Here is a 10429-nt window from a genome sequence, read left to right as displayed (position 1 = left end):
TGTGTTCATCACCCAGAGTCAGTTCTCCTTCCATCACCATATATTCGATCCCCCTTACCCTCATCTCCCACCCCCCACCCCCCACCCCCCTTACCCTCTGGCAACCACTAAACTATTGTCTGTGTCTATGAGTTTCTGTTTCTCATTTAAACAACATACTTTTAAAGAACAACCGGGTCAAAGAAGAAATTAGAGGAGAGATCAACAGATACATAGAAACAAATGACAGTGAAAATACATCCTACCAAAATTTTTGTGATGCAGCGAAAGCAGTTTTAAGAGGGAAATTTATCTCATTACAGGCCTATCTCAAGAAACAAGAAAACTCCCAAATAAATAACCTCATGTTACACCTTAAAGAACTAGAAAAAGAAGAACAAGTGAAACCCAAGGTCAGCAGAAGAAAGGAAATAACAAAAATCAGAGCAGAACTAAATGAAATAGAGAACAAAAAGACAATAGAAAAAATTAATGTGACAAAGAGCTGGTTCTTTGAAAAGATTAACAAAACTGACAAATCCTTGGTTAGGCTCACTAAGATAAAAACACAGAAGACACTAATTAACAAAATCAGACATGAAAAAGGGGAAGTGATCACAGACACCACAGAAATAAAAAGGATCATCCAAGAAGACTATGAAGGACTATATGCCACCAAATTCAATAACCTAGAAGAAATGGATAGTTCTTAGAAACATATAGCCTTCCTAGGCTGACCCATGAAGAATTGGAAAATCTAAACAGACCGATCACCAGTAACGAAATTGAATCAGTCATCCTAAACCTTCCCAAAAGCAAAAGTCCGGGACCAGATGGCTTCACTAGTGAATTCTACCAAACCTTCAAAGAGGATCTAATACCAATCCTGCTCAAACTCTTTCAAAAAATTGAAAAAGAGACAGTACTCTCTCACTCATTTTATGAGGCCAACGTTACCCTGATACCAAAACCTGGTAAGGACAACAAACAAAAAAAAGAATTACAGACCAATATCTCTGATGAATACAAATGCTAAAATCCTAAACAAAATTCTAGCAAATCGAATGCAACAATGCATTAAAAAGATTATTCATCGACAAAGTGGGGTTCATCCCAGGGGCACAAAGATGGTTCAACATATGCAAATCCATCAATGTGATACATCACATAAACAAAATAAAGGACAAAAATCATATGATTATATCAATTGGTGCAGAAGAAGCATTTTACAAGATACAACATCCTTTTATGATTAAAACACTTAATAAAATAGGTATAGAAGGAAAATACCTTAACATAATAAAGGCCATATATGACAAACACTCAGCTAATCTCATAATTAGCAGTGAAAAACTGAAGCCCTTTGCTCTACGTTCAGGACCACGACAGGGCTGTCCCCTATCACTTCTGCTTTTCAACACAGTGTTGGAAGTCCTCGCCAGAGCAATCAGGCAAGAGAAAGAAATAAAAGGCATCCAAATTGGGAATGAAGAAGTTAAATTGTCACTCTTTTCAGATGACATGATGCTATATCTAGAAAACCCTAAGGACTCCACCAAAAAGCTATTAGAAACAATCAACGAATACAGTAAAGTTGCTGGCTACAAAATCAACGTAGAAAAGTCCATTGCATTTGTATATACTAACAATGAAATCAGAAAAAGAAACAAACAAACAAAAACCTATTACTTTTGCAATTGCAGCAAAAAGAATAAAATACCTAGGAATAAACTTAACCAAGGATGTGAGAGACCTATATGCTGAAAACTACAAGACATTTTTAAAAGAAATTGAAGAAGACACAAAGAAATTGAAAGACATTCCGTGCTCATGGATTGGAAGAATCAACATAGTTAAAATGGCCATATTACCCAAAGCAATATACAGATTTAATACAATCCCCATCAAAATCCCAATGGCATTTTTTAAAGAAATAGAACAAAAAAATCATCAGATTTGTTTGGAACCACAAAAGACCCCGAATAGCCAAAGCAATCTTAAGAAAAAAGAACAGTGCTGGAGGTATCACACTCCCTGACTTTAGCTTGTACTACAGGGCAATAATAATCAAAACAGCATGGTATTGACAGAAAAACAGACACGTAAACCAATGGAATAGAATTGAGGACTCAGAAATAAAACCACATATTTCTGGACAGATAATTTTTGACAAAGAAGCAAAAAACATACAATGGAGAAAAGACAGCCTCTTCAATAAATGGTGCTGGGAGAACTGGAAAGCTACATGCAAAAGAATGAAACTGGACTGCTATCTGTCACCATGTACCAAAATTAACTCAAAATGGATCAAAGACTTAAGCATAAGCCCTGAAACAATAAACTGCATAGAAGAAAACATAGGTACTAAACTTATGGACCTTGGGTTCAAAGAGCGCTTTATGACTTTGACTCCAAAGGCAAGAGAAGTAAAAGCTAAAATAAATGGATAGGATTATATCAAACATAAAAGCTTCTGCACAGCAAAAGAAACCATCGACAAAACAAAGAGGCCACCAACTGAATGGGAGAAGATTTTTGCAAACAGTGCCTCCAATAAGGGGTAATATCCAAAACATACAAGGACTCATGCAACTCAACAACAAAAAAACAAACCCAATTGAAAAATGGGCAGAGGGCCTGAAGAGACATTTGTCCAAAGAGGACAAACAAATGGCAAATAGACATATGAAAAAATGCTCAACATCACTAATCATCAGAGAAATGCAAATCAAAACCACAATGAGATATCACCTCACCCCAGTCAGAATGGGTATCATCAACAAAACAAATAGTAACAAGTGTTGGAGAGGCTGTGGAGAAAAAGGAACCCTCATACACTGTTGGTGGGAATGCAGACTGGTGCAGCCGCTATGGAAGGCCGCGTCGAGGTTCCTCAAAAAATTAAAAATAGAATTACCGTATGACCCAGCAATCCCTCTGCTGGGTATCTACCCTAAAAATATGAAAACATTTATCCATAAAGACACATGTGCTCCAATGTTCATTGCAGCTTTATTTACAGTGGCCAAGACATGGAAACAACCAAAATTTTTTTCGAGAGATGAATGGATAAAGCAGTTGTGGTATATATACACAATGGAATACTACTCGGCGGTAAGGAAAGATGAAATAGGAGCATTTGTGACAACATGGATGGATCTTGAGAATATAATGCTAAGCGAAATAAGTCAGACAGAAAAAGCAGAGAACCACATGATTTCACTCATATGTGGTATATAAACCAAAAACAACAAAAGAACAAGACAAACAAATGAGAAACAAAAACTCATAGACACAGACAATAGTTTAGTGGTTACCAGAGGGTAAGGGGGCAGGAGGGTGGGAGATGAGGGTAAAGGTGGTGATGGAAGGAAAACTGACTCTGGGTGGTGAACACACAATGGGATTTATAGATGATGTAATACAGAGTTGTACACCTGAAATCTCTGTAACTTTACTAACAATTGTCAACCCAATAAAATTTAATTTAAAAAAAAGAAAAGAAAAATTATCAAGAGATATCAGTATAGTGACCACTTACTAATTTAAGAATCAACATCATTAGTTTTCATGAACAAATAACAACCATTTAGAAAGTATAAATCAAAGAAAATATTCTGTTTATAATTGTAACTACAATAACAAATCTAGGAGTTAACTTTTAAAAAGTGCATGGTTCTACAGATTTTAAATATTAAACCTCTAGTATTAGACATAGAAAACTTAAATAATAGGAAAAATATATTGTATTCTTAGATGGAAAATTATGATATTGCAAAGATGTCAATTGTCTTTAATTCATAAAATTAAAGTGAAGCCTGCCAAAATACCAGTAGGACTCCTTTTTTCCTTGGTGAGTGGTTCTCAACCACATGGGCAGTTTTGCTCCCCCAGAGGACATTTGGCAATCTCATGATTTGGGGGAGGAGAATGCTGCTGGCATCTGGTAAGTGGAGGCCAGGGATGCTGCCATAAATGTCCTACAGTGCCGGACAACCTTTATGCAACATGTCAGTAGGGCTGAGTTTGAGAAACCCTGAGCTAAAAGAACTGATCCTCAAATTTCTGGTTGGAAGTAGAAGGTAAGAAGGGGTCAGGCAAGAATAGTCAGGAAAATTTCTGGGGGAAAAACATGTGTAATGTTAAGGAGCTAGCCTTTTTACATATTCAAAAGCATTCTCTAGAACCTACATTAGTTGAAATAGTAGAGTTGTCAGCCTTGCCACTATTGACATTTTGGACCAGATATAATTCTTTGCTGTGGGGGTTGTTTTGTGCATTGTAGGATTTTTAGCAGCATCCATGGCCACTACTCAATAGATTCCAGTAGTACCTCTCTCCATTCATTTGTGACAATCAAAAATGTTTTCAGACTTTGCTAAATGTCCCTTGATTAAGAACCACTGAAATAGACATATTGATGGAACTGAATAAAGGATCTAGAAATAGACATAAATACTAGTGGGAATTTGATGCAATAAAGTCAACATTTCAAGTCAGTTGGAAAAGGACAGATTAGAAATGGTTTGGGTACAATGTCTAATCATCTGGAAAGAGTTAAACAAATGCCTTCACTATATAAGAATAAATTCCACAGGGATCAAATATTTGAATGTAACAAATATGAAATTATAAAAACACTAGGATTAAGTATGGAACAATTCTTATTTTGGAAGGAGAGATGGTCTTTATGACATATGCATAAAATCCAGAGCAATGAAGAAAAAATAAATAAATAAATCTGCCTTCATAAAAATTAAAAGGATTGCCTGGGGAAAACTACCATAAACTTAAGATAAAAGACTAATAATAAGCTGATTAAAAGAAAGGTGAGGGAAGATATTAGATAGTCAGAGGTTCTTCTCTTAATATATAAAGAGCTCTTTCAAATCAATAAGAAAAGATTACCAATATGAAAGAAAAATAGGCATAGAATATAGAAATAAAAATGTATACAATGGCTTATAGTACCGTGTTTCCCCAAAAATAAGATCTAGCTAGACCATCAGCTCTAATGCATCTTTTGGAGCAAAAATTAATATAAGACCTTGTCTTATATTATACTATATAAGACAGGGTATTATATTATATTATATTATATTATATTATATTATATTATTATATTATATTATATTATCATATTATAGACCTGATCTTATAATATATTAAAATAGGACCGGGTCTTATATTAATTTTTGCTTCAAAAGACATAATAGAGCTGATGGTCTGGCTAAGTCTTATTTTTGGGGAAACACGGTAGTTGTAGGCAGAATAACTTGATACAATCCCCATCCCCAAAGACGCCCATGTTCTAATCATAGCAAAGAGAATGTAAGGGTGCCAATGAAATTAAATTTGCTAATCAGCAAATAGGAAGGTTATCCTGGTGGGCCCAATGTGACCATAAGAGTCCTTAAACAGGGAAGAAGGAGGCAAAACTGTCAGAACTAGAAAGATGGCATTATGAGAAAGACTCAAACAGTCTTTGCTGGCTTTAAAGATAAAAGAGGCCACAGCCAAGGAATGTGCATAGTGTCCAGAAGCTGTGAAAAGAAAGTAAACAGATTCTCCCCTAGCCTCCTGAGAAGCAATGACTATTAGACATTCCTATATATCCTGATATACATATATGTATGTATGTATGTATGTATGTATGTATACACATATATAATGTGTAAATGTATAAACCCAACTTTTTAATAGATAATAGAAGTTAGAAGATAATGGGATGATATCTTTAAAATTCTAAAAGAAAATAACTACCAATCTAGTATCCAATACCCAATGGAAATATCACTGGATATTCAAAATAAAGGCAAATTTTTTGCTATTTAATAGCTGGGTAACCTTGAAAATCTCTGGCATTCTAAGTTTTCTTGTTTATAAAGGGGAGATGACAATATCCACTTCATTGAACTGTTGTAAATATTTAGTGAAAAAAGTTACATAGACTACCAATCACAGTGCTTGGCACAAGTGATTATTCAAAACTGATATTAATTTTAATTAACATTTTCACAATTAATAAATTAAAAGCAAAGTAAATATGCTTTTCGAGAAACAGCAACTGAGACAATTTGTCACAAGTACACAAATTTTATAAGAAATACTAAAGAATTTTACCATCAATGAAGAAAATCATACTGATCGGAGCAGAGCAATGTAGGAAGGAATAAAGAACGATAAATACAAGAATAAAACTGTTTAAAACAATAACAATAATGATAGCTGCATTAGATCTCTAGGGATGTCATAACTAAGTATTACAGACTGGGTGGCTTAAACAACAGAAGTCTATTTTCTCACAGTTCTGGAGGCTGGAAGTCCAAGATCAAGTTGCCAGCAGGGTTGATTTCTTCTGTGGCCTCTCTCTTGGCTCGCAGGTGGCCTCCTTTTACCAGTGTCTTCACATGGTCTTTTCTCTGTGCACGTGTGTGTCTTAATCTCTTCTCTTATAAGATCACCAGTCATATTGGATTAGGGTTCACCCTAATGATCTTTACCTTAATTACCTCTTTAAAGGTCCATCTCCAAATATTGTCATATCCCTAAGTATTGGGGGCTAGGACTTCAATATATGAATTAGAGTATATGTGGAAGGGACACGATTCATCTCATAACAATGTCTTTAGAGGTTTAAGACACATACAAAGCTAAAATATATGAATAAAATGGTACAAAAGGTGGGAAAGGAGTAAGTGGATTTCAAATGTTGTAAAGTTCTAGAGTTTCTCAGGAAGTAGTAAAATTTTAAGTTATGAAAGACCCCCAATAAGGTAAGATGGTATGGTGTAATCTCTAGGCCAACCATAAAGAGAATGATGAAGAAGGAAACAGAAATAAAAATTAATTAATACAAAAAGTCAAGAAGAGAAAAAAATAAAATTTTAAAAGCATGGAAAATAGAAAACAAATAGTAAACATTATACTTAAATTCAAATATATTTGATATCACATTAAATATAAATAGAATAAATACTCCAATTAAAACACAACAATTGTCAGACTGAATTTTTCAACAATAGTACCATCATGCTGCTTACCAGAGACAAGTTACTATATGGTTAGGGATAAAAACATAGAAAGTGTGAAAGTAAAATGATAGAAAATAATATATCTTTCAAAGATTAATCAAATGAAAGCAAATGCAACTATGCTGTTATCTGACAAGTAGATTTAAACTGAGAAAGCATTATTAAAGATAAAGAGCAATATTTAATAATGATAAAAGAATGCATCCATCAGGAAGACATAAGAATTCTAAATTTGAATGTGCTTTAAAAATAAAGGTTTAAAATGTATAAATCACAAATGAAAAGAATTAAAAGAGAAAACATCCAAATGCAAAATCATGGTGAGAGAATTTAACACATCTCTTAGTAATTAACACGTGAAAACAAAAACAAAAAAACACAATAATTATATCAAAGATTTGAACAACATAATAAAATTCTCATAGGTGATATATGTAGAATACTGCATTTAGCAACCATACAATACATTATTTTCAAAGGCACTGGAACATTTTCCAAAATTGATCTAAGCCATAAAGTGACTCTAAAAATTTCAGAGGATTGAAATCAAACAGAATGCATCCTCTGGCTAGAATGGAATTAAGCAATAAAATGAAGAAATAACTAGAAAAATCTTCAATTCTCAATATACAGTAAACAATACACTTCTAAATAATCCATGGATCAAAGAAGAAATCACATAATTTAGAAAATATTTTTTAAATGATTAATAATGAAATTAGGACATATCAAAACATATGACATACAGGTAAGCCATAATAAGAGGGATATTTAAATGCATGTTTTAGAAAGAAAAAAGGATGAAAAATAATTATCTAAATGTCCATCTATAAAAGTTTAGAAAAAGAATAGAAGATAAAGCCAAAGGAAAGTAGAAGAAAGAAATAAAGATAGGAGCAGAAATTCATGAAATAGAAAGCAAACATAGCAGAGAAATACAACAAAACCAAAAGTTGTTTCTCTGGGAAAAACAAACAAACAATACATGAATGAATCATTGGCAAACTTGAGCAAGAAAAAAGAGAATGTATAAATCACAAATGTCATAGATCAATGGGATGTTATAAAAAATTTATACCAATAAATTTAAAAATATAAAGAAAATGGGAAATTTCTAGCAAAGCACAACTTACCAAAACTAACATAAAATGCAATAGAAACTCTAAGTTGTCATATATCTATTAAAGAAATTGAAACTGGAATTTAATTCTTTCCCATAAATATAATCCCATGCTCAAATCCTTCCCTTATAAAGCCTTCTATACATTTAAAAAGGAAATGAAACTGATCTTACCTAGAGAAAGGCAAAGAGGGAATACTTCCCAATTCATTTTATGAAGCCAGCCAATTTTGACAGGAAATCATAGGTCAATCTCTTCATAAAAATATATGAAAAATCCTAAATAAAGCATTAACAAATTAAATCCAGTGGTTAATAAAAAAGTATAATAAATCAAGTCCAAATTGGATTTATTGCAGCAATGCATGGTTGAATTAATGTTCAAAAAGTTAATCAATGTAATTCACCATATTATGAAAATAAAGTAAAAATTATAAGATCATCTAAATAGATACAGGAAAAGCATTTGATAAAATTCAGTACCCATTTATAATAAGAAGAGTTTAAAAACTCTTAGCAGAGTAGATGGGAACTTCCTTAAAATGAGAAAGTGTAGTTTGGGCACAAGTTTTGGGTGGGGAGGGAGTGGAGAATATTCTAAAACAAATGTTATACTTAATGGTGAAATATTGAAAACTTTCTTTCCAAATCAAGAATGAAAGAAATATATAATACCATAGGCACCACTTCTCTTCAACATTATATCAGAGGTAGTTGTGAATGCAATAAAGCAAGAAAAATAAATAAAAGCTATAAGACTTGGAAATAGTGAGAAGTTAAATTGTTATTATTTATGACCAATATGATTGTATATATAGAAAATCCAGGAGAATCTCTAGAAAATCCATTAGAATTAATAAATGAATTCAGCAAGATGATGGATACAAGTATACAATATACAAAGTTGAGGGCAGATCCCAGGAAGCAGAAATCCGGGGTCCCGGCAGCTGGGTGGCCGGTACAGGCCCAGCACAGGGATGCACCGCCAGGGTTGGGAGCCCGCGCTATCGCCAAGAAGAAGCTTGCCGAGGCCAGGTATAGGGAGAGAGGGACAGTCTTGGCTGAGGATCAGCTGGCCTATTTGTCGAAGCAGTTGGACATGTTCAAGACCAACCTGGAGGAATTTGCCAGCAGCACAAACAAGAAACCTGAAGAATCTCGAGTTCCGGGTGCAGTTCCAGGACATGTATGCCCCCATTGGGGTTGATCCTCTGGCCTCTGGAAAACGATTTTGGTCTGAGATGCTAGGTGTGGGAGACTTCAATTATGAGCTGAGAGCCCAGCTTATGGAACTGTGCCTGGCCCTAAAGCACCAGAATGGAGGTCTGATAACTCTGGAGGAATTATTATACATCAACAGGAGTTAAAAGGAAGGGGCAAATTTGCCCAGGATGTCAGCCAAAACGACCTGATCAGGGCCATCAAGAAACTAAAGGCACTTGGCGCTGGCTTTCAGAATCATCCCTGTGGGCGGCACTTAACTCAATTCAGTCTGTTCCAGCTGAGCTTAATATGGATCTCTGTGGTGCTGCAGCTGGCAGAGATAAATGGCTACGTGACTGTCAGTGATATCAAAGCCAGTCTTAAATGGGAGACAGAGCGAATGCGACAAGAGCTGGAACACCTGTTGAAGGAAGGACTGGCTTGGCTGGACCTGCAGACCCCAGGGGAAGCCCCCTACTGGCTGCCAGCTGTCTTCATGGACCCCTACTCCCAGGAGATCACAGCTGAGGAGGCCAGAGAAGCCCTCCCCTGACTGTAGGAGTGTGGAATGGGGCACAGAAGTAGGCAGGGAGAAGAGGGAGAAACTGTTGGTGAATAAAACCTGGACAACTTTGTTTAAAATAAACAAACAAAAAACCACATGGGGAGGGTGGAAATATACAAAATTGAATTGTATTTCTGCATGTCCGGAACAAACAAAGTTGAAATTTAACTGATACAATGAAAATAATATACATTTAGGAATAAATCTACGACATGCAACACCTCTACACAGAATACTGCAAAATATATTTAAGAACTTAAAGACCTCAATAAATGGAGGGATAAACCATGTTCATGAATTAGAAGACTTAATATTGTAAAGATACCAGTTCTTCTCAAACTTGTTTATAAATTGAATGCAAGAAAATTGAATGTAGAATTTTAGCAAGCATTTTTTTTATGGAAATGGGAAGCTGATTTAAAACTTTACATGCAAATGCAAATAACTAGCAATAACTAAGACAACATTATAAAGAAACCAAGCTGGAGAACTCACACTACTAAGACTTACAAAGCTACAGTAGGTAAG

The 10429-nt window shown here is 34.6% G+C and overlaps 1 pseudogene; it reads left to right on the top strand.

The window, feature by feature from the left end:
- The first annotated feature begins 9007 nt into the window (after window positions 1-9007).
- Window positions 9008-9889, top strand: LOC109434130 (vacuolar-sorting protein SNF8 pseudogene; annotated as a pseudogene).
- Window positions 9890-10429: the final 540 nt, after the last annotated feature.

This window comes from Rhinolophus sinicus, chromosome 14, assembly GCF_057876585.1.
Source record: "Rhinolophus sinicus isolate RSI-liver-muscle chromosome 14, RSI-T2T, whole genome shotgun sequence".
Lineage (NCBI taxonomy): Eukaryota > Metazoa > Chordata > Mammalia > Chiroptera > Rhinolophidae > Rhinolophus > Rhinolophus sinicus.
Note: the sequence above shows the minus strand (reverse complement) of the source record. Positions and strands in the feature narration are given on the sequence as shown.